At 38.5% G+C, this 19,619-nt stretch overlaps 1 pseudogene; it reads left to right on the top strand.

Moving 5' to 3' along the window:
• The first annotated feature begins 1,288 nt into the window (after positions 1–1,288).
• On the top strand, positions 1,289–1,982 carry LOC111140638 (annotated as a pseudogene).
• The last annotated feature ends 17,637 nt before the right edge of the window (positions 1,983–19,619 follow it).

The following is a 19,619-nucleotide window of genomic DNA, read 5'->3' as shown; positions in this document are numbered from 1 at the left end:
AAAATTGCTTTAGAGTTTTCCATAGAAAATGGGGTAAATGAGATCTTTTATTAGTATCTACAATAAACTAAATTTAAATTTCTAGCAATAAAATTTAGTTTATCCTAGTAAGGCTTGGTTTCATTTTTTCTTTCATGTTAATTCTTTGGAGAACTATCGTCCAAAAATTGTGTTCTTAAGGTGATCCACAAGCAGTATTTAAAATGTTTATCAACTGTTAGTCTTATTAGCAATCAGTTAGAGTCACCATAGACTGAAATGAACCAATATGGCTCTCTGGACTAGGGCCAGCAGATCGTTAGCCCTGGTTTGGGGTAGATAACTTCAGCTTGATTTACTGTTTATTAGAGTTGACATAAGTTGCACCAAAAGTTGATATTATTATGAAAAATGGGATTTTCTGATACTCTTTACTTACTTTTTGGGGAAAGGCTCACATACCCATCAATTTCCAAGGTCCTGGGCCATATGTAACTAGGAAAATTGAGTTCTTTGCTTGCTCTCTGTTTAGCTTGCTAATGCAGACAATAGAGAAAGATATTGTTGTAGTATAATAACAGAGGAGTTATATAATGGGGACAACCAATCTCAGCAGGAAAGGGCTTGATTTGTGTTATAAATTATTTTCATGGAAGCTAGACCAGTAAGGACAATTTTCCTTTGTGTCCTTTCCAGAATCTGGAAGTCTGTTCCCTTTTCTTCAGGTCATTGGTAGATAGAATACACAGGCCAAAGCATAGTGGAGGATGGCTAACCTTGGTGGAATTCAGAGGGAATAAAGTGCAAGGAGATTTCAGAGGACAAGGAGAGGAGTGCTCAGAGAGGGAAGTGATCCTCAATGTCCACAGGAAACTGTCCCTGAGAGGGAATGGCAAACATACATCTATATTCTGTACCAGCTCCTGGGCACTTTGCATGCCTTATTGTCCAGTAGTAGTGTTTTTAGTAATGGACTGCATATTTTCATTCTTCCTAACATTAAGGGCATAGCTTAATAATGCATGTGTTTGTCTTCCCTGTGGTGAACACTAGGACAAACTTTGAGGATTGCTTGAATTGTGTTTTCCCATCAGCACCTATCACAGTGTCTGACACGTTCTCAGTAAATGAAAAAATTACAGTGAATGAAATTCCAAAATTACGTATTCATTCTTTATGACTCTGAACATCACGTTTTCATCTAGTTATTGGCCAATGGATCCTTCTAGGGCACTTGAAGATCCAAGGTGATCAAGATGCAATTTGACAAGGCTCTTTAAAAGCAAACTCCAGGGCACTCCAGGTAAAGATGGAGTGCAGTTACAGCTTTTCTCAGACTACATTCATCCCATCTGGTAGACCTGTCCAGACTGAAAATGTTTTGGCTGGTGTAGGTGGAGGAGCTCCTTCGGTGGGAATTAAAGCTGTAAATGGTGTGGTATTAGCAACTGAGAAGAAACAGAAATCCATTCTGTAAGATGTGTAAAGTATACACAACATGGAACCAATTACCAGCCGTATAGGCTTGGTGTATAGTGGCATGGGCCCAGATGACAGAGTGCTCGTGTATAGAGTTCGAAAACTAGCTCAGCAACACTATCTCATTTACCAAGAACCCGTTCCCACAGCTTAACTGGTACAGAGAGTAGCTTCTGCGATGTAAGAATACACTAAGGTAGTGTTCATCCATTTGGAGTTTCTGTACTAATTTGTGGTTGGAATCAGGGGCAACCATATTTATTTCAGTCAGATCTATCTGGAGCTTACTTTGCCTGGAAAGCCACAGCAATGGGAAAGAACTACGTCAATGGGAAGACTTTCCTCTAGAAAAGATATAATGAAGACCTGGAACTTGAAGATGCTAATCATACAGCCAGATTAACCCTAAAGGAAAGTTCTAAGGGCAAATGACAGAAGACAGCACAGAGGTGGGAATCTGCAATGCCAGATCCAGGAGGCTTACTCCCATTGAAGTTAAGCATTGCTTGGCTTCCATAGCCTAATAACAAAGGGACTGAAAAATCCGGAGTTTCAGAGAATCCCCCAACTTAAACATGTTTAAAGTATGTTTTGTTTTACAGACTTTTTACATACTTATTTCTGCATCGTTTGATGATGTTTTTAAAATGACACTTATAAATTATAATAAACTGTTAAATAAAAAAAAATACATAGACGCAAACTCCAAATGTTGTATGAGATTTTTTATCTTCTTTTCTTTTTCCCCCCAAGTTATAAGAAAAAAGAAACTTGAAAAAAATCGCAAGTGACTTTGCTTTTTATAGAACAAAAATCAAATGAGCTATTGTGTTTATAGCACAGTATTGTAGAACTATGGTAAAATGTATTGAACTTTTTCCATCAGGGATAATCTTTTACATAGTAATATACTGATATAAGTTCATCTTAGCTGCCATCCCTTTGGAACATTCCTTGGCCAATTAATTTATTCATTTCACAAATAATGTGCCTCTGCTATGTGCAAGTTACTATTGGTCAGGCTAGAGCTAGAGGATTGAACAAAATATCTTCCTGCCCTAGTGGAGCTTATATTCTAGGGGAAGATATGGGACATAAACAGAGTAAATAACTAAATTACAGGATATAGTATGATTACTCCTATCTGACATCATAAAAAAAATCAACCTAAAATGGATCAAAAAACAAAAATGTGAGAGTTAAAACTATACGACTCTTAGTAGAAGACATAGGAATACATATTTATGACCTCAGATTAGGTGAAGAATTCTTATATATGACACCAGAAGCCCGAGCAACAAAAGAAAAGTAGATAAATTAGGTTTCATCAAAGTTGAAAATTTTCATGCATCAACGGACATAGTGAAAATATAATTAAAGAATTGGAGAAATAATTGCAAATCATATATCTGATAAGAGTCTAATATATAGAATATATAAAAAATTCTTGCAACTTAACAAAAAAAAATGAACATCCTAGTTAAAAAATGGGTAAACATTTTTCCAAAGAAGATATACAAATTGCCGGCCACTGTAACTAAAGATACTCAGCGTCATTAATCATTAGGGAGATGGAAATAAAAATCACAGTGAGACACCACCTAACACTCACTAGAATGGTTATAAAAGTGGGAAAAAAAAAAGGGACGCCTGGGTGGCTCAGTTGGTTGGACGACTGCCTTCGGTTCAGGTCATGATCCCGGAGTCCGGAGATCGAGTCCCGCATCGGGCTCCCAGCTCCATGGGGAGTCTGCTTCTCCCTCTGACCTTCTCGCTCATGCTCTCTCTCACTGTCTCTCTCTCAAATAAATAAATAAAATCTTAAAAAAAAAAGTGGGAAAAAAAAGTAAGCGTTGGCAGGATGTGGGGAAATTGGTATCTTTGTATCTTGGTGGGAATCTAAAATTGTGCAACCACTGTGGAAAGCAGTTTGACCATTCCTCAAAAAGTTAAACCTAGAATTACCATATGATCCAGCAACTCCATGCCTAGGTGTATGCTCCAAAGAATTGAAAACAGGTGTTCAAACAAAACTGTACAGGAATGTTCATAGCAGCGCTATACACGATAGCTAAGAGGTGAAAGACACACGGATGTCCATCAAGGAATACACAGATAAAGCAAATGTGTTATATCAGCCTAATGGAGTATTGTTCGGTCACAAAATGGAACAAGGTACTGACACACGCTGCCATGTGGATAAACCCTGAAAGCATGATTCTAGGAGAAAGAACACAATAGACCACATCTGGTATGATTCCATTTATATGAAATAGCCTGAGTTGGCTGGAGCATAGGTAATAGAATTTGATGATGGTTTATGTATGCTATATTACAACAAGAAGAGTGAAGAATGACTCCAAAATCTTTGGTTGGAATAACTGGAAAAATGGAGTTACCATTTGTTGAGATGAAGAGGGTTGGGGGAAAATGAACTTGGTTTTGGAGGTAAGTTCAAAAGACCTATTTGATGCCCAAGGGGAGGTGCTGAGCAGGTAGTCGGATATCTTATTCTGGTATTCAGGGTCATGGTCTGAGATCGATCACATTTAAAACCGTATGGCTTGGGGGCACCTGGGTGGCTCAGTGGGTTAAAGCCTCTGCCTTCAGCTCAGGTCATGATCCCAGGTTTCTGGGATCAAGCCCCGCATCGGGCCCTCTGCACAGCAGGGAGCCTGCTTCCCCTCTCTCTCTGCCTGCCTCTCTGCCTACTTGTGATCTCTGTCTGTCAAATAAATAAATAAAATCTTTAAAGAAAAAAAAAACAACCGTATGGCTTGAATCAAGTCACCAGAGTGTGGTTGGATGTGAGAAGGGTTACAAAGACTGAGAGATGGGACATTTTCACCTTTAGAGCTTGGGGAGCTGAGGGGCTGCAACGGCCTAAGAAGCCAGCTGGGATTTAATCCCATTCTGATGGCTCTAACAATCATTTTTCTTCAGGTAATTATTAAAGCTAAGTCACCAGCTCCAACCTCTCCCCAAGCCCTGGATTGCACTTTTCGCTTTTATTTGGGCCTTATAACTTGGTTCTGGCAGAATCTCTAACCCGATATACTATGTTGCTGATTCTCTGTCAACCCCTTTGTACTAGTCAGTTCATTCCTGGTTTTCGTGTGCATTCCACGGGGAAGAGCAGCACCATTTCCCAATGACCCCCGCTTGAAACATCAAAAACACATGTGATCCGTATTCCCATATACCACATGGTAACTCTGACTCTCACCTAGACACTCACCTAGACCTTTACAACAGGTTTCCAGGCTGTCTTTCCTTCCTTTCACTCTCCCTTCCAACCAATCCTGGGCACTGTTGGAAGTTTGAAGCAGATGTCAGTAATGTTATTCTCGAAAACCCCTTAATGTCTCCTCTTTGCCTACCGGATGAACATTTCAAGGTCTTTCCAAGTACAACCACATCTTCATTTACGATCTTGAGCTCATTTTCCCTATAGACCCACTCCTGCAAACACCAAACTCTTCAGATTTGGGTCCCTTTCCTATCACTCTATTTTCCTTCCCAATCTTTATCTAAATCCTAACCATCATTCTAGGCCCTTTTCACATGGGCGTTCAAACCTGGCACACGTAACTTTTATTATCCCCAGGCCGTGTGAACTATTTCATGCCCGTGAGAAGGGTTTACATTGGATAGTTCTTATAACCCAGTGAGGTCTGGTTCATTTTGTCAGTTGAGAAGCTAGGCCTCCTTCTCATAACAGCATTGGGAGTTCCTTGTGGGGGAGCTATTTGTATTCCATATTCTTCTCCTGGGTGATTTGGGGGGTACCAAGAGCACTCTCTTTAGTATAGACACAGTCATGGATTCTAGTCTTGCCCAAACAGTTCTGCTAAATACTTCAGGGATGAACAGATATGCAAGCTGGGTGGGTGAGTTACTTTTGATCCTTTACCCTGCTTTACTTCTCTAAATAACCCTTATCATGAATAATTTTACATATTTATTTCTGTATTTGTCTAATGTGTGTTTCCCCCACTAGACTACGGGCTCCTGGAGGGCAGCTACCCTGTTTATTTTGTTTACAGTTGCTGTCTCCTCTAAGCTTGGAACACTGCTTAATACTTACTATGTGCTGAATATTGGCTAAGTGAATAAATTAGTGACCCCAGGTTTACTGAAAGAATTATTAGGAAAAAGACGTGCTTATCTCTGGGTTTGACGATCTGGCAGGATAAAAGTATGGGACTTGGAATGGTGATTTTGCCACCACATAGGGGAGCCTGCCTGAGAATGAAGCCAATTCTGGGCCAAGATATAACCAAAAGACAGATTTCTGTCAACATGATTTGAATGCCAGCTGGGTGTGAACTTCCTAATGCTTGAAGAATTTGCCATTTGTGAAGCAATATATTCTTCTTTTCTCCACATTTTTTTTTCTTAAGCCAGTTTTAGTCATCTGCAGTAGTCCTGATATATGGTCTATATTATATTCCAATTTGTACAGTGTATCATAAAACTGGAAAAATTTTTAAAAATATTTTTTGTTTGTTTATTTTTGCGAAAGAAAGGAGAGAGAGAGAGAGAGAGAGAGAGAGCAGGGGAGCGGCAGAGGGAGAAGCAAACTCCCCACTGAGCAGAAAGCCTGATGTGGGGCTTGATCCCAGGACCCAGGGAAGCATGACCTGAGCTGAAAGCAGATGTTTAACTGGCTGAGCCACCCAGGTGCCCCACAGAACTGGCAATTCTTTAGCTCCTCTGTTAGATATCAGCTACCTGAGGGTAAAGACTGTGCCTTGTACTCATCTTTCATAACCACTGACTCACTGATTTCCTGTAGTCACCTGGTAAACATCTGATCAACACTAGTTGAATTAAAATAAAATTATCTGTCTTCATTTGAAAGTCAGAGATACCTTTTCTTACATAATATTTTGAAGAAAGGTATTGATATTCCTGAAGAAAATGTTTGTAGTATGTCCACATTTCACTGTTCTTGAAAGGATAAGCCTCAACCTCTTGAAAATATTTTCACTAACATTTTATATTATATTCTATAATAATATACTAATCATATTAGAATTTTGGATGAGTCAAAAAAAGTTTGCTAAAATTTGGCTCCTTATCAAAAGCTTGGGAAAAATTACTGAAATATTGATATGAGTGCTTCTTTGGTGTGCATGGATTAAAAAAGGGGGGGGGATTCTACTCATTTAACAGAAGGCATGATGTGTTTTTGGATTCATAGATTCATGTAATCCTAATCGTCTGTTATCAACATTCTCATATTTTGGCCTATATTTCTGCTGTGAAATTTGGGCCAAATGAAAGGTTATGGCTGTGCCTGAGCTCATTAATTCTCTCTCACTCTTGCTTGTGACCAGCAGTACCTATGGGTCTGCTGGCCAGAGTTAGAAGCCAAATGATCTCCCTGGGCAAGATATCAGCAGTTTTGATCTCCAAAGCTCAGGGTTTTAAATTAATTGAAATAGAAAAGCAGCCAAAGATAGAAGGTAGTCTATTCTGGTTCATTAGTATTTCAAGGAGAAGAAAATAAAGACCAGCTATTGTCCTCAAACACGCCCACATGCCAGTGCTTTGCCTCCTTCTCTGCCTCCTTGTCATTTGATCATTAATGCACATATGCCTGTAATTTTATTCTAGCCAAGAAGTCAGAGAAATGTTTGACCCAGAGGAGATTAGAGATCCCTGGGTGCAGAGCACAAACCTGAGGTGTGTAAGACATCTGTGCTCCAGGGAGAAGCCTGGGAATGAGACCACGCCTCTCTTCTGTGCTCACAGGCAGTGTCTGACATATGGTAGAGGCTCCACAACCTATTATTTTGATTAGTAAATGAAGAAATAGAGTCCAGCCACTGTCCTTGAGGCAGAACTATATACTATAAAACTCAACTTGTTTTTTGTTTTGTTCTGTTTTCTTTTAGTCTTTGAGGCTTTCTAAGTGGTTTTGGTACTGTTCACTGATTAACAATAATTAGAGTCAGGATTTTTTGTATTATGTTTCACTGATATATTTATTGTTGCCTGTCAAGATTATTATTATTATTATTATTATTTTTAGGGCAGTGCTGCATAGAGTCAGAAAACAGCACTCAACACTTTTTTTTTTTCATAATTTCAATTCATTAATATAGAAACCTCTCAGACTCACTTTCCCCTCTAGGTTAAGAAGCCGTAACTCCTCAGAAAACCCCCAGCATTTTTTTTTCCCTAATTGCCTTTCTCTGGATAATCTCCAGTTCTTCCAAGTGCTTCTTTCAAGGGTGTAAAAATCCATTACTGCAGGCTTTCCTGGACAATAACAATTCTGTCCTTGCCCTTTGGTTGACAGACTAACGTGCCCGGCATTATGGTAATGTGAGGGCTGAGGGACCCGAGTGTTGTTTTCTCCCCATACACAGTTGCCAGTTTAGATACTATCAATGTTTCCAAATTTACTGCACTGTGGTCTCACATTGACTGAGAAAATTCTTATATGGAATCAAAGTTTCTTTCTTTTCTTTTTTTTTTTTAAACCATCGTCCACCAGTTCTTGTAATATAAGAGAGGCAATTTTCCAATTCTTGCAAACACATCTATAGGTTGGCGCCCCAACGTCAGGTGCGACAGTCAAGCTTGTTTAAATGGAAGAAGCTGGTCAAGTACCAAGCACCTGCTCTAAGTATTCCATATGGTTTTCCTCCCAGAAGGAATGACCAATCTGAAGCAGCTGTGGGTAATTTTATTCGCCAAAACAAGCTGGAAGCAAAAAGGAAAAATAACACAATTAAAATCTTAAATGGAATGCAGTACAACCTCATTAATAAGCTATAAAGCATTTAAATAGCTAGTGTGCCTATGTGCTTGCCAGTATTACCACATCATCAAGAAAGTGAAAAATGGACATACATGTTATTCATTAAATCCTCAAAGGTAGGAAACTTGAGGGCTGATTAATTCAAGTAGGTAAATGAAGCCAAGAAGTATGGATCACGTGATGGAAAATAACCAAGTAAATCCATTTCTTGCTCACCTGTCTGCTTGGTGTATGATATAGAAGATATATATATCTTATATATATATATATATATATATATATATCTTCTATATCATACATGCATATATACACACACATATATATATACACATACACATACATACATAATCATACATATATATATGATTTTATGATTTTATTTGTTTATTTGAGGGGGGAGGGGCAGAGGGAGAGAAAATCTCAGACTCCCCACTGAGAGTGGAACCCAACACCGGGCTCAATCTAAGATCATGACCTGAGCCCAAACGAAGAATCAGATGCTTAACTGACTGAGCCACCCAGGTGCCCCTAGAAAAGGTATATATTAAGGGTGCTATTAGAAAAGGATACATTTGGGGCGCCTGGGTGGCTCAGTGGATTAGGCCGCTGCCTTCGGCTCAGGTCATGATCCCAGGTCCTGGGTTCGAGCCCCACATCGGGCTTTCTGCTCAGCAGGGAGCCTGCTTCCTTCTCTCTCTCTGCCTGCTTCTCTGCCTACTTGTGATTTCTCTCTGTCAAATAAATAAATAAAATCTTTAAAAAAAAAAAAAAAAGAAAAGGATACATTTGCATCCTCATAGAAAACTTGGAGCAAAATTATGGGAGTTATCAAGTCAGAGAACATTTCTCGAATGCTCACTCATTGTATTTCAGGCACATGTTGGTAGCTTGTAGTATTCTCTTAAGTCCAGAGTGTTAAAGTTTAGTAAGGAAAATGTTCAATAGAAGATTAGAAAATTGCAATAATCACTAAGGCAGAAACAATTTATAGTAGATAATTAAAAACTCCTCCTGTTCCTATTGGAGATGGTTTTATGACGTGACGTTGCTGGTCCCTTCAATCAGTGAACTTTATTTCTTCACCAATTTAATCTGGACTTGCCCTTGTAGCTTGCTTTGGACAAAGGAAGCTTAGTAAACGTAACTCAAGCAGAAGTTTGAAAAGTCTTTGTATGTTGGGGCCTATGACAATTGGCTGTTTAGTGGGCCACTTGATTGGGCTAAGGGATGTCTACTGATCTTGTTAAACATTATTTCTGGGTGTGTCTGTGAGGGTGTTTTCAGAAGAGATTAGCATTTGAATTGGCAGAAGACTTGGCATTCTTCAATGTGGGTGGGCATCATCCAAACCCTTGATGGCCTTAACTGAACAATAAAGAAGACTCTCCTTGAGCAGAGACAGCCATCCTCTCCTGTTTTTGGTTCTCAGGCCTGTAGATGCAGACTGAGTTATACTCCTAGCTTTCCTGATTCTCCATTTTACAGATGGCAAACTGTGGCACTTCTCCCTCTCTGTAACCACATAAATCAATTCCTATAATTAAAATCTTCTCATATGTGTATCTCTATATATCTTATTGATTCAGTTTTCCTGGAGAACCCCATTGTAGAGGCTTATTCTTTCTCCCTTCTGGGAACCCTGAGAATTCCAAGTGAAGAAGCATGGGCTATTCTAGGTGAGAGACCAGAGAGAGCGTGAGAGAGAGAGAGAGAGAGAGCAGCTCAAGCACTTCATTCTCTTCATTCAAACATCATGCAGAGAGAGGCTCAGCCACTTTGGCCATCATGGCCACAGCCCCAGACATTTGAGTGAAGCTAAGCTAGACCACCCAGCCCTCAGCTTAACTACCCTAGACCAGAATTGCCAAGACCCCCACAGAAACATGAGAAATAATAAATTGTTTTTGTTTTATTTCACTAAGCTAACAGCAAAGGCTAATTGATACACAAGGAAATAATTATGTACGTAATTAAAATTCAACTATAAAATGTGATAGGTGGTGGTGGAATGATTAGATGAATTATACAAAGGTGAGTTTGGGGTGGAAAAGCCTCAAAAGCCAGTGAGGTTTGGTGATTTTTGTGCAGAGTATTTTGCAAGGATGTTTTTTTTTCTGCTTCATTTTCATCCCCAAACCATCTGCAAATCCTGGTCACTTTATATTTAGAATCCTGCAAACACCTTCTTATGCATCTTCCATAAAATTTGTCATTTTGTCCATAATCCAAATAAGTATGCTTAGAGCCATTTGAGTTATATATAAATTCTTTGAGGAATGGAACTATACTTAGTATCATGATTTTTTGATTGTTCAAATAAAGTATTTCAGCTTGGAAGTTAAATAGATCATGCAGTGATTTTAAAGTATGTCCACCACTTCTTCGACCACCACTGCCTACTTCAAAAGGTGGAGCCCATGTGTGAAGTAATTAGTTTTCCAATCAAGTTAATCTGTTTAATGGGCCTCTGCATAATATGTCATTTGCCTCTTGCTCAATTGGAAAAAGGACAGATTTAGGGACTGGCTTCTAGTGAATAAGAAGTGGAAGGAATGCCAAGTGACTTCTGAGGCTAGGTCATTGAAAGGATAGAGTTCCTCTCTGTCTTGGATCATTCACTTTGGAGGAGGGCAGCAAACTTGTGGGAGCAATGGAGTAGTCCTGTGGAGAGGCCCACCTGGTGAGTGACTATATTTCCCACCATCAATTAGAACCAACTTTTCAGCTCATGTGAATGGACTACCTTGGAGAATGATTCTCCAGCCCAAGTCCCAAATCACCATTATGTTGATCCCTACAAAATGAAGGGCTTCAAGGCAGAACCATCAGTTCAGCTGTTCTTTAACACGTAGGCCTGAAAAACTCAGATTTAAAATGTTTCTTGGGGCGCCTGGGTGGCTCAGTGGGTTGAGGCCTCTGCCTTCGTTTTCGGCTCAGGTCATGATCCCAGGGTCCTGGGATTGAGCCCCGAATCAGGCTCTCTGCTCAGCGGGGAGACTGCTTCCTCCTCTTTCTCTCTGCCTACTTGTGATCTCTGTCAAATAAATAAAATAAAATCTTTTAAAAAATTAAAATAAATAAATAAAATGTTTCTTGTCTTAAGCTACCAAGTTTTAAGGTAACTTGTTTTATAGCAATAGGTAACTATTACACATAATAAGAGAAAGGATGACATTTACACAGTCCTTCTAAAAAATAAAATTATTAATCGATAAATCAAATTTTGGTCCAATAGCTACAACAAGGAAAGTTCTAGTCCTTTACCTAAGAATCCAAATGTGGACACACACACAATTTTAGTATTTTACAATGATATAATGTCATTATCTAATCAGCAGACCTTATTCAAATTGTGGCCTAATGTTGTAATAATATCCTTTATAGAAAGGATATTGATTTATTGATCACACATTACTGGTAGGTTTTATGGTTCTTAACGCCCTTTAATTTTCAATAGTTACAAAGTCTTTATTTTTTTAATTAAAAGCCATATTTATTTACTTTTACAACTTTATTAAGGTATATTTAATATGCAAAGAGTTACACATATTTAATATATATACATTAATGTATATATTTTGAGTTTGGATTTTATGCATATACTCATGATACTGTCACCACAAACAATATAATAAACACATCCATCACCTCCAAGAGATTTCTTCGGTCCCCTTGCTTGTTTTTTTTTCCCTTGTGGTAAGAATGCTTAGCATGAGAGTCCAGGAGAGGCAAATATGTAAAGACAGAAAGTGGCTTATAGGCCAACTGGGAAGTGATTGCTAAAAGGTACGCTTTTCTTTTTGAGATGATGAAAATATTCTACAATGGATTGTGGCGATGGTTGCACATCTGTGTGAATAACCTGAAAACCATATACTTTAAATGGGTGAATTGTATAGAATGTGAATTCTATCTTGATGAATCTGTTAACAAAAAACTGCAGCTAACTGAATACTGACAACAGGCTTTCGGACTCTTTTTTTTTTAATTTAAAAAAATTTTAAAAGACTTTTTAATTTATTTTGGAGAGACAGGAAGCAGGAAGGGGAGGGGCAGAGGGAGAGGGAGAGAGAGACTCAAGCAGCCTCTGCGCAGAGCACGGAGCCCAATGTCGGGCTCCATCTCACGATCCTGAGATCACAACCTGAGCCGAAAAGTCAGATGCTTACCCAATTGAGCCACTCAGGTGCCCCCAGACTCTTAATTAATGTGTATGGTATAGATACAAAGCATTTAATCTGTGATTGTTGATTTTCAAATTTGTACTTCATGTTAGATTTGTGTTATAGCATACATATCACCAACCTCAAGAATAAAGTTTCCCAAAGAAAGTTTTATTAAAATCACAAGACTAGAATTGGGTTAAGCAGAGAGGGCTCTGGATTAGAGTTTTTGCTCACACTAACTGTGGATCTACTCTTTGCATATAAGCCAAGACGTCATAACATCACAAGGCAAGAACAAGCTACAGCATTAGCTAAATGAATCAAGTCTTGGAAAGTTAAAGGCTTTTTTTTTTTTTTTTAATTTTTGAAAATAAAACAGATGGGACACTATTCTAGAGCTTTGGGGACAAAATCTTAGAATACAGATGTTAATGTTGTTATTTAAACCATGTTTAAGCATGCATGCCAGTATACTGGCCCTACCTATTCCCAAATCAGCTCAACCCTAGGACACCTTCTTGGATGGTTTTCCCATGTCTTTTTGTCTGTATTTCTTTTTTGCAATCTATCACTAAAGACTTCTAATCCATTCATAGCTGTCTATAGTCTATAAGCTAGCACTCCTATCTTCTATAATCTATCACTAAGGATTATTAATTATTCCTTAATAATGTATTAAAGGTTACTGTATTTCTTCAATCCACAAATATGTGGCTTACTTTGAGAGACAGCTTCTCTTGGTGTATTGTTGCCCAAATATGATAGGCTTATATACTATTTAAGGCCCTGCAAGACTGGTGATTCTTTAAGTTAGTTTAAGATTGGGAAAAGAGGTGGAGATGGCTAGAAGCAAAGGCAGACTTGATTTGGGGAGGCTCTTGGGAGAAGAGGAAATGTGGAAAATGGAACAGAAGAAAAGGAGTGTTGTGAGGGAATGGGTCTTGGCAGGCAGCTGCTGTAGTGGTTTCTTTTTCTTTTCCTTGCAAGGAAAGTACAGATCCTTAGTACTGATGGCAACCTCTTTCCATCACACCCTTCCCATGAGACTTCACTTGCTTAGGCTACACTTGAGATTTCTGGGTGGGCTGAGCCTGTACAGGTGATAATCCCCAGGAATGTTCTAGAGGGCCAGAGTGCCCAAGTGCCTAAGGAGGAGGGCATGATACATAGCCAAGATCAGGTACTTAAAGTCTGCAGTCAGAAGCCTGGAAGTGCTGTGGCCTCCAATTCCCATACAGCAGAGCTGGGGCTCAAGAAACATTCTGGAAGCAGATCTTTGTTCAAGTCAAAGTTCTACAATTTACTACCCGTATTATCTTGGGCAAATCACTTCACTCCTGTGAAACCAATTCATTTTAACTCCAAAATGGGGATGATAGTAATATCCACTCTATACAGTTATTGTGAAAATAACAATTCTCACTACTACTACTACTACTACTACTACTACTAAAATAAAAAGAGTGTCTGATTCATGTTAGCAGAAAATAAATGATAGACATTTTTATTACTGTGTTTAGACATTATGCATCCAGATGGAAATGAGTCCTAGAAGTGAGCCCTTTTTCCATTCAGCCAACGAACAAACACTGAAACTTTTTGATCATCTTAACATCCTGACTATATAGCCATCTGGAATACTCACTGGAAATATTTTGAAAGACTTGATAAAAGCTCAATGTAGTATTTTTTCAAATGAAATGACAGCTGTGAATGGATAAGAAGCCCTTTCCCATCACAATTTGGGAAGTTCTAAAATATGTAACATTTTCAAAGAAGAATAAATTCTGGAGGTCATTTTAGATAGCCTTTAGTTTATTGAGCAATGCTAATTTGGTTGGAAATTAATTCTCAGGGGGGGCGCCTGGGTGGCTCAGTGGGTTAAAGCCTCTGCCTTCGGCTCAGGTCATGGTCCCGGGGTCCTGGGATCCAGCCCCGCATCGGGCTCTCTGCTCAGCAGGGAGCCTGCTTCCCTTCCTCTCTCTCTGCCTGTCTCTCTGCCTACTTGTGATCTCTGTCTGTCAAAAAAATAAATAAAATCTAAAAAAAAAAAAAGGAAATTAATTCTCAGTATTTTACATTTCTTTTTTTTTTTTAAAGATTTAAAAAATTTATTTATTTGAGAGAGAGAGAGAGAGCATGAGCAGGAATAGGGATAGGGTGGGAGGGGAGGAGGTGGCGGGGACACTGAGCAGGGAGTCCAGTTTCAGGGCTGGATCCAGGAACCCTGAGATCATGACCTGGGCCGAAGGCAGACGTTTAACCAGCTGAGACACCGAGGTGCCCCAGCAGTTCACGTTTCACTGAAGGAAGGTAAGTATCTTTTGAACTTGTCTTCCATATACCCACAGGATTTGGGATTTCTTGATACGGAGTAAAAAAACAAAGAATCTTATTGACAGAGACTATCTCATGTTGTGCCAAAATAAGTGGCATCACAGTTAATAGTCTCTAATTAACAGTTGGTCATAAATAGTTCTATGCTTTTCACTGAGGAACTTACTTTCTGGTATGCAATGTTTGAATTTGTAGTTATATACTGGCAAGTGTTCCTGGTTTTCACTTATGTCAATGACACAAAGTTTTAAAAAGTCTACCATTTTAAAGAACAAAAGAAGAAAATATGAAACAGCTAGTATGTGGATATGATATGATACGACAGAACCCAGCCACATATCTGCATGCCTACTTCACAGAACCTAGTTTACCATGTGCTTCGAAGCATTTTATGAGTGAATGAATGAGTAGGATTCTGCCTCCCTTTCTGGGGCATCCCTGTCACGTTCCCCTGTTCTAAGAAATGTGCTCTCTCTGAATCTGCCAATTTTGTGTGCGTGCTTTTCCTTCTTGAATTTGGACCTGCTTTTGAGTCGTTCCTCTCTCTCCTTTATTATTTTTAAGCATTTTTGTGCATTTTGAGATCTAGGGCCGCTCTGTATCCCTTGTCTTTGCTCTTTTCCCACACATCGCAAGCTCCAATATACAATTTCTAGGACTTCTGCTGCTGTATACTTTTTGTATTCTCCAGGACATGGCACAGCATCTGGCACAGAAGTGCTAAATACAGGTTTAAGATGGGTCCTGTCTCCATGCATTCCAACCTGGTAAAGCAGTAAGTGCTGCTTGCGGATGCAGGTTGGCCAAGTCTTAGTCCTCATCTCATCTTTTCTATCTTCCTGTGACCTGTTGCCCCTTTCTTGTTTCTTCTTTCTTATAACACATTCTTCACTTTTCTTCCAGGAACCCATTCTCTCCTGATTTTCCTCCTACCCTATTTGCAACGACTCCTCTGTCTCCCTTATTGGTTCTCCTCCTCTTTTCAGACTGTTGATATGTGTCCTAGGGCTCAGCATTTGGACTTACTATTTACTCTCATTTAACAAGCTTATCTATTCTTTTAGTTGATAAGGCCAAAAATGTTAGAGTCATTCTTGAGTCCTTTCTTTCTTTCTTAGATCACATAACTAATCCTTGAGCAAACTGTTGACTCTGTTTCCAAAATATATCCACATGTCTACAATCCTGATGCAGACAACAATTAGATTACACTTAGATTATTGCATTAATCTCCTGAATTAAATATTTACTTATATTCCTGTCTCTGCAAACTTTATCTCAAAAATCATTTAAAAAGTCATTTAAAGAGTGATACCATGTAACTTAATGATTTATATTAAAGTGAAGCATATGTTTCACTTTACATATGTAGTATCTGTTTTAATTATTCTCTAGTTATCGTATTTATTTCTAGTTTCAACATCAGTATTGATTTGAGGTCAGGGAAGCTTTGTGTTCTTGATATGTTTAGGTATTATAATTTATATGCAATAATCTGTGCCTATTTGAAGTGTCCCATTTGATAATTTTTGACCTATGCGTACACCCATGAAGCAGTCACTACAATCAAGATAATGAAGACATTCATTTCCCTTAAAGTTGCTATCTGCTCCTTCTTGTATCCCATCCTTCCTGCCCTTCCACCCTTTACCCCCGTTTTCCTGGCATTCACTGATCTGCTGTCACTACAGCCTGTTTGAATTTTCTAGAATTTTATATATGGAATAATATGGTATGTACTTAATTCTTTTATCCAATATAACTGAGATTCATCCATATTGTTCTGTGGATCAGTTGCCTAGTCCTTTTTTTCTGAGTACTAATTTATTCTACAAATATACTATGGCTTGTTTTTCCATTATCCATTGATGGACATTTGAGTTGTATCCAATTTTTGGTACTGATAGAGGAGCTGCTGTGAAGATACTTGTGCAAGTCTTTGTATGGACATAGTCATCCATCTCTTTTGGGTAAATATCCAGGAGTGGGATGGCCAGTCATAAGATAGATGGCTATTTTACATTTTGAAAAACCTCTAACTTGTTTTCCAAATTGTTTTACTAATTTACCTATCCACACAGCATATGTGAATTTCAGTTCCTCCACATTCTCACTAACATTTGGTGTGGGCATCTAATTTTAGTCATTCTAATAAGTGTGTGGTAGTATATCAGAGTGATTTTAATTGGCATTTTACTAATGACTAATAACTAATAACTAATAACTAATAACTAATAACATCTTTTTGTGTGCTTATTTATCACCCCTGTATCTTTGGTGAAGTGTCTTTAAAATCTTTTGCCCATTTTTGGAAAGCCTGGGTGACTCAGTTGGTTGGGCATCTGCCTTCGGTCAGGTCATGATCCCAGAGACATGTGATCGAGCCCCTCATCAGGCTCTTTGCTTGGTAAGGAGCCTGTTTCTCCCTCTCTTTGCTGTTCCCCCTGCTTGTGTTCTCTTTCTGACAAATAAATAAAATCTTTAAAAAAAAAAGTAAAATCTTTTGTTTATTTTTTTATTTGGCTATTTTCTTTCTATTGAGTTTTGAGAGTTATTTATTTATTTATTTATTTGACATACAGAAATCACAAGTAGGCAGAGAGGCAGGCAGAGAGAGAGGGAGAAGCGGGCTTCCCGCCCTCTCTCTCAGGGAGAGCTCGGTGTGGTCCTTGATCCAAGACCCTGGGATCATGACCTGAGTGGAAGACAGAGGCTTTAACCCACTGAACCACCCAGGCACCCCAGAGTTTTGAGAGTTTTTAAAAAAAAAACTATTTTAGATAAAAGTATTTTTTATCAGCTACATCATTTGCAAATATTATCTCCAATTTATGGCCTATATTTTCAGTATTTTAATAGTATTTTTTGAAAAGCAGAGATATTTAATTTTGATGACCTAATTTATTTCTCTTTTAAGAGTCCACTTTAGGTGTTATATCTATTAAGTCTTTGCTTAAGTCAAAGTCACGAAGATTTTTTCCTATATATTCTTTCAGAAATTTTGTAGTTTTAGGGCTTACATTTAGGTTCTATTATTCTTTTTAAGTTAACTTTTATACATGACATGAAGTACAGATTAAAGTTCCTTTTTTTGACATGAATATCAATTATTCCAGTTCCATTTGTTGAAAACACAATTATCTTTCCAATAAATTGCTTTTTTTGTTATTGTAAGAAATTAGTCTGTATATGTGTGGATCTATTTCTAGGATCTCTATTCTATTTCACTGATCTATTTATCTATCTCGATGCCATATCCACAGTCTTGTTTATACATCATATTCTAATGGACGAAATTATGTTATTTCCCTATTAATTTGGTTTATCATCTGTTTACCCCAACCCCTAGGAAGCACTCTCCACAAGGGAGGAGAGTTTGTCACTTTTGTTCTCTGCTGTTTTTCAGGATACTGCTTACCACAGTGTAGTACATTTTGGTACACTTTGTTAAATAAATCAATGAATAGAGAACTCAAGTGAAGAGATGATTAGCTTTTGTCAAATTGAGGTGACAGCAGAACTCTAGGGAGAGCTGGCTTTTGAAAATATGAGAGAGCTAAGAGATAGACATCTGGGAGATATTTGTATAGAGGAGTAAATTCTTGAGATCTTTTCATTGTTTCAGATGACTTAAAGACAATAGCAAGGATATTCAGATTTTGGGTGTTGATTCTCTGGGAAAGCCAGTCACTGGTTTCTGGATGGCATAAAGGGTGGAAAAGGCAGGATTTCCGTCTTTGAGGTGTCTGGTATATGAGACTAGGCAACTCTGCTTCTTGTCTCGGTTTAAAGCCCATCCTACTAGCTTGACATCTGACTGAGGCATGATCCCTTTCTTTTCTTTTCACTCAGCCTTGATCTTCCAATTGGCCTTTGACTGCTGACTTCTGTACTTTACTTGGTTCCAGACTGTCTGCTTGGCTGACCCTGTCCTTAATTCCTGACCTCTCCATGACTCTTAGGAACCAAAGCTTGAACCCTAGATGGACTGCTGTCCACAGTTCAGTCAGAAGATGGAATCCTTTAGAATAAATGAATCCTTTAAGGGAGGAGAATATATATTAATATAAAAATAGGTCTCTGGGTCAAACCTTGTGAAATGTTCAAAGTAGGGGAAAGGAAGAAGGGAATAAAAAACCTCAGAAAAGGTGGGAGAGCATAAAAGAGAGTTTTAAAAAAGAGAGAAAATATTTTCATGAGGAAAAGATTAGTCAAATGAATGAAATATTATAGAAAATAAAGAGTGAGTCAAGCCTATTGGACTGTGCAAACAGGAAGCCATCGGTGACCTTTAATTGCATCCTGAAACTTACTTGTTAGATAATTTTGGTACTGGTTTGAATGTGCTTCTTCACCATTTAGAAATGAACGTATGTTTCTGTATGTGTAAATGTAAGCATTTCGAAGAGATAATTTGGCTTTATCCTTACTGGAGGTAAGACAGAGTAGTGTGTGTGTGTGTATGTGTGTGCACTTGCGGTGTGTGTGTGCGTATGTGTGTGTGGGTGGCTATAGGGAGGAGAAGCACTTAGAATTTAATTTTTTCCCTTTGTCTTCTTTTTCCTTCTTTTCCCCTCTTGTAACAAAATCAAAGGGCACAGAAGTAGGAAGCCACGGTCTGGTTTGAGGGATTTGCTCTGGGTCAGGCAAGTATTTTCCTGTTTGCTGTGAAGAAGACAACCCCAGCTTTTTGTTCACCTGCCTCGAACTGTAACTTACTGCTCTTCGGGGCTGGCGGCATTTGGAGATCTGTGTTCTACTTCATTCAGTGGACTTAGCCCCTTCTGATAGTTCATATGACAGAATGGTCATATGCAGTTTTTTCAAAAGTTTAAATCTGGGCTTAAGATTTAAACTTGGCAGTAAGTTGGCAGTAAGATATG

The sequence above is a fragment of the Enhydra lutris genome, unplaced genomic scaffold (assembly GCF_002288905.1).
Source record: "Enhydra lutris kenyoni isolate GAN:26980312 unplaced genomic scaffold, ASM228890v2 scaffoldscaffold1, whole genome shotgun sequence".
NCBI lineage: Eukaryota > Metazoa > Chordata > Mammalia > Carnivora > Mustelidae > Enhydra > Enhydra lutris.
This window is presented reverse-complemented; position numbering and strand designations above follow the sequence as displayed.